Source organism: Muntiacus reevesi, chromosome 8 (assembly GCF_963930625.1).
Source record: "Muntiacus reevesi chromosome 8, mMunRee1.1, whole genome shotgun sequence".
Classification (NCBI taxonomy): domain Eukaryota; kingdom Metazoa; phylum Chordata; class Mammalia; order Artiodactyla; family Cervidae; genus Muntiacus; species Muntiacus reevesi.
The window spans coordinates 33180859-33197016 of NC_089256.1; the positions used below are offsets into that span (position 1 = coordinate 33180859).

The 16158-nt window shown below is 45.9% G+C and overlaps 1 protein-coding gene across 7 annotated transcripts in view; it reads right to left on the reverse strand.

Annotated features, from left to right (window-relative positions):
• The window catches only part of TBC1D5 (TBC1 domain family member 5), a 565131-nt gene that overhangs the window by 44682 nt on the left and 504291 nt on the right, over positions 1 to 16158 (reverse strand). The gene's annotated exons all lie outside the window — the stretch shown is intronic.

A 16158-nucleotide genomic window follows, 5' to 3' on the forward strand; every position in this document is an offset into this window, starting at 1 on the left:
GTGGATCTTCCCGATCCAGGAACCAAACCAGGGTCTCCTGCTTTGCAGGTGGATTCTTTACCAGCTGAGCTATCAGGGAAGCCCTTCTATAATTAAGCCCTTCTTAATAATAAGAAGCCAGAAACAATTACGTGGCGATTATATTATTAATAAATTGGAAAAATAAATCCTCCACTGGTTTTTCTAAAGCGACTCTTTCATTTTCATTGTTTGCAAACAGGGACACTGCTACCCCCTGCCCAAGGGAGCAGCGTCTGGAGGGGGGCGGGTGTGGACTCACAGGGCCGCATCCAGACTGGTCCAGGGGAGCATCTGGGACTCCCCCAGGGCCTTCCCCACAGGCTCCGGGTGGTGAGGCTCCCAGGCAGGAGCACGGGCTCCACAAAGTCCTGTTGGGAGCGGAGCACAAGCGAACAGGACTGGCTGCAGCCAGAGCCACGCAGGGCTCGCGGGTTCCACGGGGACACTTCTGGAAGGCTGTGATGGGGACTTAAGGACCTGGCACAGCGCCCGGCGTGCACTCACTCCTTCATTCGTTCATGGACCCACAGTAACTGAGGGCCTCATAATAAGCACCAGACACTCAGGGGACAGAGACACAGCTGAAATGAAACTGTCAGAAATCCCACTCCCCAAGGTGCTCAGTTTCCAGTGAGGGGAGACAGACACAGACATTCAAAACACGCGCACGGTTTTACATGGCATCACATGGCAGAGAACATGGTGGGCACAGATAAAGCAGAAAAGGGGACTGAGTGTCTGAGGAAGGTGTGGAGTTTGAAACAGGATGGTCAGGAAAGGCATCACTGAGAACTGAGATGCAGGACGTTTGGGCAAAAACTCAGAGAAGGGAAAGTACCAGCTTTGCAGATAATATGAAGGGACAGCAGGTGCCAAGGCCCCAAGCAGGGCCTCAGTGGTTTGGAGGATCAGCAGAGTAGCCAGTGTGGCTAAAGCTCAGCCTGGGGGAGCGGGCTGAGGTCTGGGAGCCAGTAGGGCGTCCTGGCAGCAGGGGGATCTGTAGAGTTTTGACCACTTTTACTCTGAGAAGGGAAGCGAGTGGAAGCAGCTAGAGGATTTGGGCAGGGGCATGACATGGCTTGACTTAATTTTCAAAGGATACCTCTGACAGGTGCGTTGGGAACAGTTTAAGGGTGGGAGAGAGCAAAAAAAAAAAAAAAAAAAAAAAAAGGCAGGGAACAATTTTGCCACTGCAAAAATCCAAGTCAGTCAACTGATCTTGGCGTGGTGGTGAGAAGTGGTCAGATTCCACACAAAACTGACTAGATTTACCGATAAACCCACTAAGGGTATGAGAGGGGGAGAGGGATCACGTGTGACTGCAAATGCTCTAAAATTAGACAGGGTGAGTGAGAGCCGAGCACCTCCCATCCCAATACCCAGATTTGGTTTTCTTGTTGGTTTTTTTTTTTTTAAAGTGACTTCCCTAAACTAATTCTGTAGTCTATATTCCTCGCTTTGTGTGCCCCTGAAGTCTTTGCTCAGTTAGCTAAGGGGTCAGGTAAGGGACAGGAATTCCCTTTCCTTAAACACCTTGGACCAGCCATCTCTGAGCCCCTGCTGGGAGTTCTGTGTCTGCGATGAGGCAGTTTACAATTCAGATCCAGTCTTCCTTCTCGTCTATGCAGAGACTCATCTGACAAACAGAATGTTTCTTAGGTCACCCCTGGGCGTGTGACCAGTCCTGCATGTGTGTGGCCTTCTAGGTTCCTAGGAACATACTGGAGCTCTCCAAAACCTCCAGTGGACATCCCATTCCTTAATTTCCCTTTTAGGTTTTTTGCTAGCCTCTGGTTTTCCTGTTAAGCTTCTGGTCAGTCTCTGGTTTGCTCCATTTCCGCCTTGAGCAGCTGTGATGTTCAGTATTTCTGATGGATGTTCTGTGGATAGGGTTTTTCCCTAAGTGAGTTCTGATTAAAGTCAAGTAAAGATAAGACCTAAGAGCAAGATTTCTTTTGCGGGAGCTGCTGGAACTAGTGACCATTTACTGGGGATGGGACTTTCAGGGTGTTCCAGATTCATCCTTTTTCCCCAGTGGTTGCAAGGCTGCTGGTCAACGAAGACTATGGCAGATCTGGGGGAGGGGGAGGATGGAAACAGGGAAAGTTAAAATGGTACAAAGCATGCTATTATTTCTGAGATTGACCCATTTTTGTTTTGAATAGAAGCTCCTCACATTGACTCAGTCCTTTAATTGTTAGAGTTCTGAACAAGTTGACTTTGGTATTTCTGCCATTACTGCTGTTTTATTTATGGAGAAACAGATTTTTGCAGAGGTCCTTCTTCTGTTATTCCAAAAGTCCACCCCTCTGCAACTTACTTTTTGGACTTGCTTGGTCATAAAAATTTATCTTTGATTTGTATAAAAATCAGCCTTACCCTTTTTAAGGAATGTGAGGAGAAAAAATTTGTAGTGTTCCTAACTACTTAGCGTTTTTCTAATTGTTCACCTTTGTAAACAAAATGACAACTCTCTAAAGAGGAACATCTTTTTAGGTAAGTTAATTATTTCTATAAGATACATTTATATATGTACAACTGCTATGTCTAATGGCATGTCCATTCCAATTTAGATAAATGGTTCCAAATTGCTTTCTCCTAGGATTTTAACATGGGCTTCCTGGAGAGCTCAAACGATAAAGAATCTGCCCACAATGCAGGAGACCTGGGTTCAAGCTCTGGGTCGGGAAGATCCCCTGGAGAAGGGCATGGCAACCCACTCCAGTATTCCTGCCTGGAGAATTCCATGGACAAAGGAGCCTGGTGGGCTACAGTCCATGGACTCACAAAGAGTCCACGACTGAGTGACCAACACACACACACGGGATTTTAACATAAATATATGTGTATAATATATATTTATACACAAGTGTAAAAGTAACATGATGCATTAAGTTTTTATTTATTTGGTTAATCTGATGGAAGGAGGGCTTCATTATGTTAGTTAAGGTTTCTTAATAACTAGTGAGGGTGAATATCTTTAAAAAAAACAGTCTTAACATATTAATATAGGCCATCTGAAGGTCATATGTGAATTGTCTCTGCTAGTTTTATTTTAAAAAACTGTCTAATGGAGTTCTTCATGCACTGGAGAGGGAAATGGCAGCCCACTCCAGTATTCTTGCTTGGAGAATCCCCGGGACGGGAGCCTGGTGGGCTGCCATCTACGGGGTCACACACAGTTGGACACGACTGACGTGACTTAGCAGCAATGGAGCTCTTCCTAAATTCTAGAACATAGCCCATTTGTATATATGTGTGTGTGTCTATGTTTTCTTTTTCTATTCTGTTTTCAGGGTCCTGCAAGGAGGGCATTTCTTGATAGAGTGGGAAACAATTTAAGTATGTGCTACAAACCTAGGTTTTTTTTTTTCCTTTTATGAATATTTTCTCTTTGTTCCTTGGAACTGCACTCCTTAAGAAGCTTTTATTGCCCTGGGGTGGTGGAAGATAACGCTAAAACGGAAGGAATGTCTGCTCAGCTTTGAGTTTCAAATTACTTCTAAAAGTCCACAGACAAAAAGGAATCTAAGACACCAAAGCATTCTGATTCACAAGAACATGTCTTTTTCACAAAATGAAATGAAAAACTTTCTATCTTTTCCCAAGTTTATACAACCAAATTTATCTGTCCCTTCAAAATTTGGGTCATTCGCCTTTAACACTTGCTGGTGCTAGTGACTTTTTAAAGTTATTACTATACTGGCACTTTTAGATGTTTTCTTATGTTAATTCCTCTATTAATATTAAGTAATCCTACTTCTTCCTGGGTCAAATTTGAGAATTCATATCTTCCCCCGCAAACCCATGGCAGGTGGAATAAAGCCTATGCCCTTCATCTCTAGGGTCTGTAAGTGTGCTAGTTTATATGGCAGAAGAAACACTGTAGTTGTGATTTAAGAACCTGGGAAGCTGAGCTGGGAAGAGTGTGCTGGGTGACGATGGTGCGTTAGTGTGAACAGGGGTCCTTAAAGTGAAACAGGAAAGCAGAAGAAGGGTCAGAGATGTGACTACAGAAAACGAGGCAGCTGAAGACAGAGAGAGCTGACCTGCTGGTGCTGGCTTTGAAGATGGAGAAAGGGATATGAGTCAGTGAGAGTCCTCGAGAGCTGGGAATGACCCTCCGCTGACAGTCGGTGAAGAAATGAGGACCCTGGTTCTACAGTCACTAGGAACCAAATACTGCAAACAGCACAAACGATTCTCCTCCAAAGGTCTCCTGATACATTGGCTTTAGCTTTGTGAGACCTAAATCAGACCTCTGATCTCCAGAGTTGTTAAATAAGTCGGAAATTCTCATTATTACTCCTTTTTCTTTCTTTTTTCTTTTTTAAATTATACTCTACTTATGATCTCTACATGGCAGAGGAACCATCTTTAGATGGCGAGGAACCAGAGACCAAATTGCCAACATCTGCTGGATCATAAAACAAGCAAGAGAATTTCAGGAAAACATCTGTTTCTGCTTCATTGACTAGGCTAAAGCTTTTGAGTGTGTGTATCACAACAAACTGTGGAAAAATCTGAAAGAGATGGAAATACCAGACCCTCTTACCTGCCTCTTGTGAAACCTGTATGCAGGTCAAGAAAAAAACAGCTAGAACCGGACATGAAACAACAGACTGGTTCAAAATTGGGAAAGAAGTAAGTCAAGGCTCTATACTGTCAATCTCATGATGCAGAGTACATCATGAGAAATGCCGGACTGGATGAAGCACAAGCTGGAATAAAGATTGCCGGGTGAAATATCAATAACCTCACATATGCAGATGACACCACTCTTATGACAGAAAGTGAAGAAGAACTCTTGATGAAAGTGAATGAGGAGAGTGAAAAAGTTGGCTTAAAGCTCAACATTCAGAAAACTAAGATCATGGCATCTGGTCCCATCACTTCATGGCAAACAGATGGGGAAACAATGGAAACACTGACAGACTTTGTTTTCAGACTACAAAATCACTTCAGATGGTGACTGCAGCCAAAAAATTAAAAGATGCTTGCTCCTTGGAAGAAAAGTTATGACCAACCTAGACAGCATATAAAAAGCAGAGACATTACTTTGCCAACAAAGATCCGTATGGTCAAAGCTATGGCTTTTCCAATAGTCATGTACAGATGTGAGAGTTGGAACATAAAGAAGGCTGAGCACCAAAGAACTGATGCTTTTGAACTGTGGTGCTGGAGAAGACTCTTGAGAGTCCCCTGGACTATATGGAGATCCAACCAGTCCATCCTAAAGGAAATCAACCCTGAATATTCATTGGAAGGACTGATGCTGAAGCTGAAGCTCCAATACACTGGCCACCTGATGCGAAGAGCGATTCATTGGAAAAGACCCTGATGCTGGGAAAAATTGAAGGCAGGAGGAGAAGAGGATGACAGAGGAAAACATGGTTGGATGGCATCACCGACTCAATGGACATGGGTTTGGGTGGACTTTGGGAGTTGGTGATGGACAGGGAGGCCTGGCGTGCTGCCGTCCATGGGGTCACAGAGAGTCGGACAAGACTGAGGGACTGAACAGTAACAATGATTTCTATAATCTCATCATTTGACATGATAGTTCAGATTCTAAGTTACTCTAAAATACCAGGCAGAATCATTTACATTTTATTATCCTCCTAGAAAAAGTTAGAATTTTGTGGACTACAACTCCTCCCTCCTTCCAATTTATCTTCCAAAGTGAAAAAAACATAGTTGTAAACAATTATATATATCAAATCTTATAAAATTTTAGTTTTTTTTTATTACTGTCTGAAAATAAGGTTGGGGGCATCTCTATCTATCAGGCATTTATAATATAAAAGTGAAGTTCCATCAAAATTATTGGGAAAAATTTCCATTTAAAAGAAATTACAAAAAAAAAAAAAAAAAGAAAGAAATTACAAATATTATTGGGCTTCCCAGGTGGTGCAGTGTTAAAGAACCAGTCTGCCAATGCAGGACAGACACAAGGGAGGCAGGTTCAGTCCCTGGGTCGGGAAGATACCCTGAAGTAGGAAATGGCAACTGACTACAGTATTCTTGCTTGGAAAATTCCATGGACAGAGAAGCCTGACAGCTACAGTCCACGGCATGGCAAAAAGTCAGACAGGACTGAGTGTGTGCGCATGCACACACACAGACACACATACACACAGACACACACACACACACAGACACACACACACAGACACATACACACTCACACATACACACAGACACAGACACACACACACACAGATACACAGACACAGACACATACACACACACATAGAGACACACAGACACACACACATACACACACAGAGACACACACACAGAGACACACAACACACACACACAGAGACACACACAGAGACACACACAGACACACACAGACACACACACACAGACACATACACAGACTCACACATACACACACACAGACACACAACACAGACACAGACACACACAGACACACACAGAGACACACACACACAGATATACACATACACACACAGACACACACACACACAGAAACACACACAGACACAGAGATACACACACACAGACACACAATACACACACACAGATAGACACACACACAAAGACACACACAGAGACACACACACACAGACACAGAAACACACACAGACACAGAGACACACACACACAGACAGACACACACAGACACACACATAGACGCACACACAGACACAGACACACACACACAGACACAGACAGAGACACACACAGAGATACACACACAGAGACACAGACCGAGACACAGACACACACAGACACACACACAGAGACACAGACCGAGACAGACACACACACAGACACACACACACAGGCACAGACACACAAACACACACACAGACACACACAGACACACATTCAGAGACACAGACACAGAGACACAGACACACACACACACAGATACACACACAGACACACACACACACACAGACACAATCAAGGAAAAAAATCTTAAGAAGCGATCCCTATCATAGAAATCAACTGTTTCCATGTTGAAACTATAATAAAATCAAGTAAACTTGGATTCTAGATTTTATCCGTGCTATAGCTGTGTGCCATTCCTGAACCTTTACTACACGCATACTTCCCTAGTCTGTCGACCCAAAGAAGAAATCAGAAAATTAAAATACACCTCAGCAAAGTGACGTTTACAAAATGTGAGTCCATGCACATGTATGGACCTTTACACGCTATATCATTTGATCCTAATGACATCATGAGAAAACTGAGTCTTACAGAGTTTAATCAACTCTATGCCCAGGAAACAGTGTTTAAATATATAGCTAGCAGTATCATACGGTTTGTCCAAACTTAAAAGACTAAACCAACACATTATTGCATTTCTGTATCAGAGAGAGTGACTCTAAGGAGCCATTCTATTTGGCGGAGTGACTGAGGCCTGTCTACTCTGTTGCTAGGATATATATACACATTTTGAAATGCTTTTTCCTGGAAACACAAATGGATGTTCAGGTCTCTTGTATTCAATTAGACTGCTCCTGCTTATATGACAGACCTGGCTTCAGGAAGGGTGGGGGCTGCGGCCATCACAGCTCCCCTGTTGGGTGGTGCGTGGCGGGGCGACAGTCGGCCTCTGCTGACGTTCCGTGTGGAAGACCTTCAGGGGCTGACTGTACTGCTGCTGCTCGACAGAAACCCCATGCGAGCCACTCATGTTGCTTTAATTGTCTAGTACCCACAGGCAAACATTAAGACCAGTAAAATTAATTTAAATAATTATTTTACTTAACCAAACATACCCAAACTGTGATCATTCCAACACGTCATCAAAATAAAACAACTGAGATGTTTCACACTCATTTTCTCAAAGTAGGTCTTAAAAACCCAGTGCATACTCAAGTGCTCCAAGGCCCTGGCAGCTAGCAGACCCCACACTGGACAGTGCGGGTATAACACACTTAATGCTGTAAATTTCCAGAGCTTTTCACAATGTGTAGACTGCTACATAAAATAACTGTCATAACAAGTAAGCTAGCACTACATCTAGGCGAAGTCTTCCGAACATCTGCTCTAACAAATCAGCTTATCAGTCATTTACTGTGTGGGAATATGTATCCAGTTATCCAATCCAGAGAGAATTTGAAAGTTCTGTTCTCCATAAGTTTCTTTAGTAGCTTTTATTCTGCCTAGCAAAGTACCTTTTCAGAGATAACATTAAGTCAACTCTTTCCAGAATTTATCTCAGAATGATCAAAATCCAAACTGGTGGTAGTATTAATAAAGTATTGTGTAGCGTGTATCGCATACAAAAGCCATGTACTAAAACACATTTCTCCTCTGTTACAGAAACTGGCTAACGTTTCTGTGCCCTGTGAGAACGGAAACATCTAGACCTGACGAAGCTGGAGTCACCAGCATGTGAGACAGAGGAAAGGGCCGTCAGCCTCCCCGCCCTTCCCAGGCCTGGCACAACACCAGGCAGACGGAGGAGATGTTTCTCCAGCCAGGCCTCGCCGGACAGCCCCCGGGCCGAGGCGTCGGGACCGACAGGCCTGCAACCCGTAGTAGGCTGCATGGCGTCCTGACTGACAGGAGTGACACTGCACGCCTGGAGACACACCGTTCACCACGCAGGGCTGGTCCGGATGCCCGCGGGACCGAGCTGCTGCTTCTCTCAGAGGCCAGTGGCCCCTGTGGCTTCCTCTCTGCAGACAGCTCCCAGCTGAAAAGAACCGCTCTGCCGACAGCATGCCTCTTCCCAGAATAGCTGCTCCCAGGGCTGGTGTGGGCCGACAGAGGCCGGGCTGGGCGGGTCTCACAAGGGCCTCTGAGGGCCACCCTGGCCTCAGGGTCCCAGCATCAAGGGCACGGAGGCCACCCCCGCCCGCAGCTCAGAGCTGCTGCTTTGACTCCTCATGGATTGAGGGCGCTCCTTAGGGCACTCCCCTAAAAGCGTCCTACAAAGGCCTGAAGTCCTGACCCAGAATAGCTTTTCCTAATTACACGGTAAGTCACTCTTGAAAATACTAAATATCCTCAACCCACAGCAGGCATGCGCAGTCTTTCCTTCAAATGTCGGGGAACAAGCGGGCTGACCATAGGAAATGTGTCTAGAAAGTCTGCCGGCCCCGAGGATGTGGGGATGGCCACAGGAGCTCGTAAGCAGCTCCTAAAACACCAGCTGAGGGGAGATGAGGACTTGCACACACACCGACTAACCTGCAGCCCGGCCAACGAAAGCACAGAGGGACCATCCGATCCCGTCTCAGGCCATCGGGGGGGAGCTACACCTGAAGGTGGCGGCTGGTGGTTCAGGGAGGGTCACTTTTCAGCAGGAGACAGTATTTCCGAGGCAGACTACTGGGAACATCTAGATGAGACCAAGCCTGGTCGAGCCCTCGGGGCTCCCTGCCATCCGCGCGGCACTGAAAGGAACGCCGCCACCAGCGTGAGCAGCGCAGGATGAGCCCAGCAGGGTGCCCTCTCCCCCGACAGTGATCTCGCTGGCTGTGCTGGGGAGCGGGAGCACAGGCTGGGGGGCCGGGAGCACACACGCTCCTTTCAGAAGCTGCTGGCACCCTTGGTGTGCCCTGACCTCCCGGTCACCCTGCTCCGGGGCAAGGAGGGAGGCAGGGCAGGGTGAGGCAGGGCCGCTGGGCCTGGTTGCTCCGGTCAGCAGCCTCGGGAGGACTGCAGGCTGGAGGCAGGGACCTGGCCTCAGGATGACCGGAGCTGGGCTGGATGAGGTGCCTCCTGCACTGGCCCCGTGAGAGATCATGGGGCTTCAGCTAAAGCTGGGGTGCTCCTGGGCAATCCCTCAGATCCACACCTGCTGAGCCGGACACAGCTGGGTCCAGTCTGACTCAGCTGCTGTCAAGCCATGGGGCCCTCCAGTCCCTGTGCCTCCACAGGCCACAGTCTCCTCCCCGGGGAGGCGAACCGTTCACACGTGCTGGGTGCCCATGGTGGACACGTGGGACAGGCTCTGCCTGGTCCGAGTGTCTGCGACGGACTCAGTATACGCAGACCACCCGCAGCACACCAGGCACCCCCTACCCATTGCAGGTGGGCGTGGGCCACCCTCCAGCCTCCGATCCGGGTGCTCTCCTGGACGGGCCTACAGGCCGCCCTGCTCGGGGGGTGCCCACAGACCTGGGTGCTCTCCTGGACAGGCCATGGCCGCCCTGCTCAGGGGGCCCACAGACCTGGGTGCTCTCCTGGACGGGTCACGGCCGCCCTGCTCGGGGGGCATCCACAGACCTGAGGTGCTCTCCTGGACGGGCCATGGCCGCCCTGCTCAGGGGGCCCACAGACCTGGGTGCTCTCCTGGACGGGTCACGGCCGCCCTGCTCGGGGGGCATCCACAGACCTGAGGTGCTCTCCTGGACGGGCCTACAGGCCTCCCTGCTCGGGTGGGAACCCACAGACCTGGGCTAACAGGCTCCGCGTGCACACTGCTCTGAAACGTTTAACAAACCTTCTGGGTCCCACGGGCTACGTGTCGATGGAGCTTATCTGTCAAGAGCTGAGTTCACTGAAGGAGCTTCTCCAGCATCAGTGGGGACCTCGATTACAGGCTGGCCAGAGAGAGGAGAGGAGGGAGGTGACGAACGTGAAGCTCCTACGATGCCCGATGCGTGATATTTTCCTGACTTGTTTCTCACTAAACTCAACAGGAAACAAGGACACGGGATGAGCGGTGCTCCTAAACGGCAGGCAGAACCCCATAAACCTGAGACCAGCTCGGGGTCTGGACACAGGACACGCAAAGGCAACACATTCAGGAGGCTGGGGATTCTCGCGGTCGCTGCTGGGAGGCCTGGCTCAGAGGAACGGGAAGGGCAAGGGCTCCAGGAAGCCCCGCACTACAGTCACAGAAAGGCGGTCACCTGGACGTCACACGGTGACCTGGAGAAGACAGGACGCAACTGGTCCCCGCCTGGTGACCCTGTACGACCTCACAGACCTGAGAGATGGACAGCAAGAGGGCTCTGGTCTGTGCATTAAAAACATACATGTTGGTGCCGCAAGAGGGCAAAGGACCCGCAGCGCCTGCAACCAACCTGGTTCTAGCCTGGGCAGAGACGTCGGGCGCCGTCTCCTCCAGGGCTGGTGTGCAAAGTGCAGACGTGGGATTTCAGATCGTCAGAAGATATTATTAAGACAAGACACAGGTGTGGAGTTGTTGCCTTCACACAACTGACTCTGACAACCAAAGAGGTGCTTGAGAAAGGCACTAATGACCCCACCACCATAACTGCCCCCTGAGCAGGCACACACCCTCCAGGCCTTACTATGGACAGGTGTGGGGGTACTGCCCCCCACCACCCTGGAAGCGGCTGTCCTTTCTCTCTCTTTACAGATGAGAGGCTAGGCATCCTCCGTGGGGCATCCAGCAAGGCAGTGACTTAGGCAGGATTCCAACCCCGGCCTGACTCCAGAGCCCATGCTAAGCAAAGATTCATCGTCCTGCTCCCCTAGAAAGGACTGTAGTAAATGCCACTTCAGATGAAAGAAACATGGAATGAGGTCTTCTGATGACAAAGGGCTAACTCTGACCTTGCTCTCTATCCAAAAACAACTCATTCATTCAACGTCTTTTGGAGTAAGTCATCCCCAAAAAGAGGCGTGTTCTAGTTAACTGATGAGTCTCCTCAATTTGTTTTACATATTCTGTCTTCCTCTGTCTTCTTAAAGCAATTACTTAGAAGGCAATGGGACTGCTTGTTCCGCTTCAGGACTCTCATTTTCAACAAGGGGCCGACACGCGGCCATCTTCCAGGACAGCCTTTTGGCTTTGCAGCCCTCGCCCGTGCGTGGGAGCGCTCTCTGTCCTGCCCACCATGTCCTGCCTGAGTGGACCTGACCCCCCTCTGCTTCGTCCCACCCACCTGCTGCTTGTCACCTGCACTGCACAGATTTTGCTTTCATCTTGAGCATCTACAGTGAAGTCATCTCCAGACATGAGCTGTTATCATATTCATGTGAGGTACATGTTTTACTCCTTAGTTTAAAATCTTTTTTCTTTCTCCTAGAAGGAGTTACAAGAAACTTAACAATGGATACCTGTAGTGAAATGGCTGGCAAAAAGAAGTGGGAGGAGAAGAAGGAGCTTTTTTTTTTTTCCCCCTTTAGTTAACTGGGATTGTCTAATGTTACATGCACTTTAGTTTTACATTAACAGTGGTTAAGTGGGAAGGGAGAATTTTTATCCTTTTCAACCTTTTTTTATTAAACAAAGAAACAAATCCCTATGCTCACAGCAGCACTATTTACAATAGCCAAGACATGGAAACAACCTAAAATGTCCATCCACGGATGAATGGGTAAAGAAGATGTGACACATGCGTCCAATGGAATATGCCAGATACCCTCGACAGTGTGATCACTCACCTAGAGCCAGACATCCAGGAGTGTGAAGTCAAGTGGGTCTTAGGAAGCATCATTACGAACAAAGCGAGTGGAGGTGATGGAATTCCAGTTGGGCTATTTCAAATCTTAAAAGATGATGCTGTGAAAATGCTACACTCAATATGCCAGCAAATTTGGAAAACGCAGCAGTGGCCACAGGAATGGAAAAGGTCAGTTTTCATTCCAATCCCAAAGGAAGGCAATGCCAAACAATGTTCAGACTACCACACAACAGTATTCATCTCACATGCTAGCAAAGTAATGCTCAAAATTTTCTAAGCCAGGCTTCAACAGAACGTGAACTGTGAATTTCTGGATGTTCAAGCTGGATTTAGAAAAGACAGAGGAAACCAGACTTCAAATTGCCAACATCTGTTGGATCATAAAAAAAAGCAAGACAGTTCCAGAAAAACATCTACTTCTGCTTTATTGACTATGCCAAAGCCTTTGGCTGTGTAGACAACAAACTGTGGAAAATTCTTAAAGAGATGGGAATTCCAGACCACCTTACCTGCCTCCTGAGGAATCTGTATGCAGGTCAAGAAGCAACAGTTAAAACTGGACATGGAACAGACTGGTTCCAAATTGGGAAAATAGTACATCAAGGCTGTATATTGTTACCCTGCTTATTTAACTTATATGCAGTGTACATCATGCGAAATGCCGGGCTGGATGAAGCACCAGCTGGGATCAAGATTGCTGGGAGAAATATCAATAACCTGAGATATGCAGATGACACCACCTTTATGGCCGAAAGCAAAGAGGAACTGAAGAGCCTTTTGATGTCGGTGCAAGAGGAGAGTGAAAAAGCTGGCTTAAAACTCAGCATTCAAAAAACTAAGATGGTGGCATCTGCCATAAAAGGGATGAAATAACACCATTTGCTGCAACATGGATGGACCTACAGATTATCAAACTAAGCAAACTAAGTCAGAAATAAAAAGACAAACATCATATGGCATTGCTTATACGTGGCATCTCAAACATGACACAAATGAAGTTATCTGCAAGACAGATACAGAGAACAAACTTGTGATTGCCAGCGTTGGGGTGCAAGGGAGGGACGGACTGTGAGTTTGGGATGAGCAGATGCAAACTATTATCTACAGGATGGATAAACAAGGTCCTACCATATAGCACAAGGAACTATATTCAATATCGTGTAATCAACCACAATGGACAAGGAAAAAACAACCTGATAATATGCATAATGCTATCTATGCATATACATTTCTGTATTCACTCATATCTGTAACATGAATACATACACACAAATACAAATTTTAAAAATGCCTGTGGCAATAACTTAAATTTAAATTTCTTTTCTAAGGGTCCATTATATGATAATATTTATATACTGTGGTTGTTGGAAATTCTAAATTCCCTTTGGAAGTAATGTCTATGTATTTATGTGTCTGTGTCCCTATATTTTAAATTTATGAATTAATAATTCCTAAGTATCTCTCAAAAAAAGTTCCTGGGGGCATATGAGCTATTTTTAAAGATAATTTTGAAGAAAAGTCTTTAAGTTGACAAAAGAATGAACTCTCCTGTGGCATATCTTTTTAGATTGCAACCTACACTGAGAAAAATAAAATGGATCTTTCCAACAATTTTCCAAAAATTATCTAATGGCCTAAATTGTGAGATGTCACTTTAAATTTGTAATTTTCTTCAAAAAATTAAAACCCATATAATTATTGTGTTAAAAGGCAAAGATACAGATATAAAACCTCATGAGAAAAAAAGACTACCTATAATTAAAGAATTATTGCCAAAATTGGTATTTGCTTAATTTCTTGAAATCTGCTCCTCCGCTCTGAAAAAAGACACCCGGGAAAGTATACATGATATTTTACCTCCCTGAAAGGAAAAGTGTATCTATTCTTGTGGGTTTGGCACCTCTGATGAGCTTCTCCAACTTCTGGTATTACTGAGCCTCAAGAATCTCTCCAGTAGAGACTGCTAAAAAGCTTTCTGTTGCCACCACTAAGCATGTTGGGTCACTTCTACCTCCCCGTGCTCTCTGACCCTGCAGGAAGTGTGCTGTGTGGAGGCAAACCCACAGGGACCTCTCCAAACCCAGGCGGGGTTCGTCCTGCCGTCTACCACAGGCTGGAAGCTGTTCATCTGGCCTCATGTCTCATGAAGCCACTGAACTCTTCCCTGTAAGACTGACACAGTCTTGTTGGGCAGGAAGACAGGGCAATCTGGAACAGGGGCTCAGGAAAAGAGGTGGTTCTTGACCATGTGGACTTGCCTGAGTCATCTGAAATACCCACGATGCCCACGCAGCCTGGCGAAGTGGGAGGGAAGGTCAAGGACCAATGAAAACAGCTTGGCAGACTGCAGGCACTCAGCAAGCACTGGCTGAGTGAGTGAGTGAGACGATTCCACTTCTCTAATGCAAGTCATCTGAACAAAATGCTGCCATCTCCTTCTTTAGGAATCTGTTTAAAAAGGGACACTGTTCATGTGCCTACTGGAAAACATGGACTGAGCAGGAGCGTAGAAGCAGAAGGCAGAACAGGAAGCAGCCTTTAGCGTTCTCTTTCCACACAGGTATAAACCCATCAGGCTTTCGCAGCCAGAGATATGCTCTGCAGCAAACTAACCCTGCGATAACAGAACTCTCCTCAAACCGTGGCCTGGGGCAAGCTCCTTGGCAGTCCAGTGGTTAGGACTTCATGCTTTCACTGTCGTGGGCCCAAGTTCAATCCCTGGTCAAGAAACTAAGATCCTACAAGTCGTGTGGTGTAGCCAAAAAAAAAAAAAAAACCACACAACAACAAGAACACAACAAAGTTGCTTGGGGGGGGGGGGGCTCATATTTTACTTTTAAGGAAACAAATTTAAGTCCTGTGAATTCTCACCAGATCAGAAAATCACACCAACATTCATGTAAGTGCAATAACTGACAAACACAAAGAGGAATCACTGATCTGCCTCTTGTAGGCTATGCCACAGCACCCCTTTATTATTTAGGTCACTTAACAGAGTAAACGGCAGCTTTTACAGACTCTCAGAGCTCTAAAAGCCCTAAAGGTCAGCGGGTTCAATTACTAGAACACAGCCAGAAACCCTACCAGGGAAGCGCAGAACTATACACAGAAGCAAGATCACACCCCTCTGTCCCACAGTATGTTTGTTGAACATGTTAAGTCAACACATCACTCATGTCCTAAGCACGACGTACTATTTTCTGTTATGCTATTAAAAAGTACAGCTATTATGGAGACATGTCATTATTAGAACAGCAGTTTAATACCAGCAGCATGACCGTACTGTGTGGATATTTTAAATTAAGGAAGACGATATATCAATTTCTGTTAACACTGTCCTCTTTTTAGTCTGCATTTGAATGGAGGATTCTTAAAGTGAGTCTAGTCTTCCATTTAATACAGAATTTCTCTCTACAGAATATTTTAAAAGATTATGCAATAAAAAATAAATGTAGGAACTTTAAATATTTATGTTTCTAAATTCCATACGAGGTGCTGAATATGGATTACTACTGTTTTGTATTTTTTAAATAAACTTTACCTAGATTTTGGACACATGGTTATGATATTTAAATATTGTCTTTTTATTTAAAAAAATTACTCTACATAGAGATTTGTCATGCTGAATTCTAATTCTGTTAAAATGACTCATAATACAAAGCCTGTACTTAGAAACAAATTTCAAAATCAAGCTGTAATTCTTCTTTGTAAAATATAATAAGTACTTCTGGCTAATACATACAGTAATAAGCAGATACAC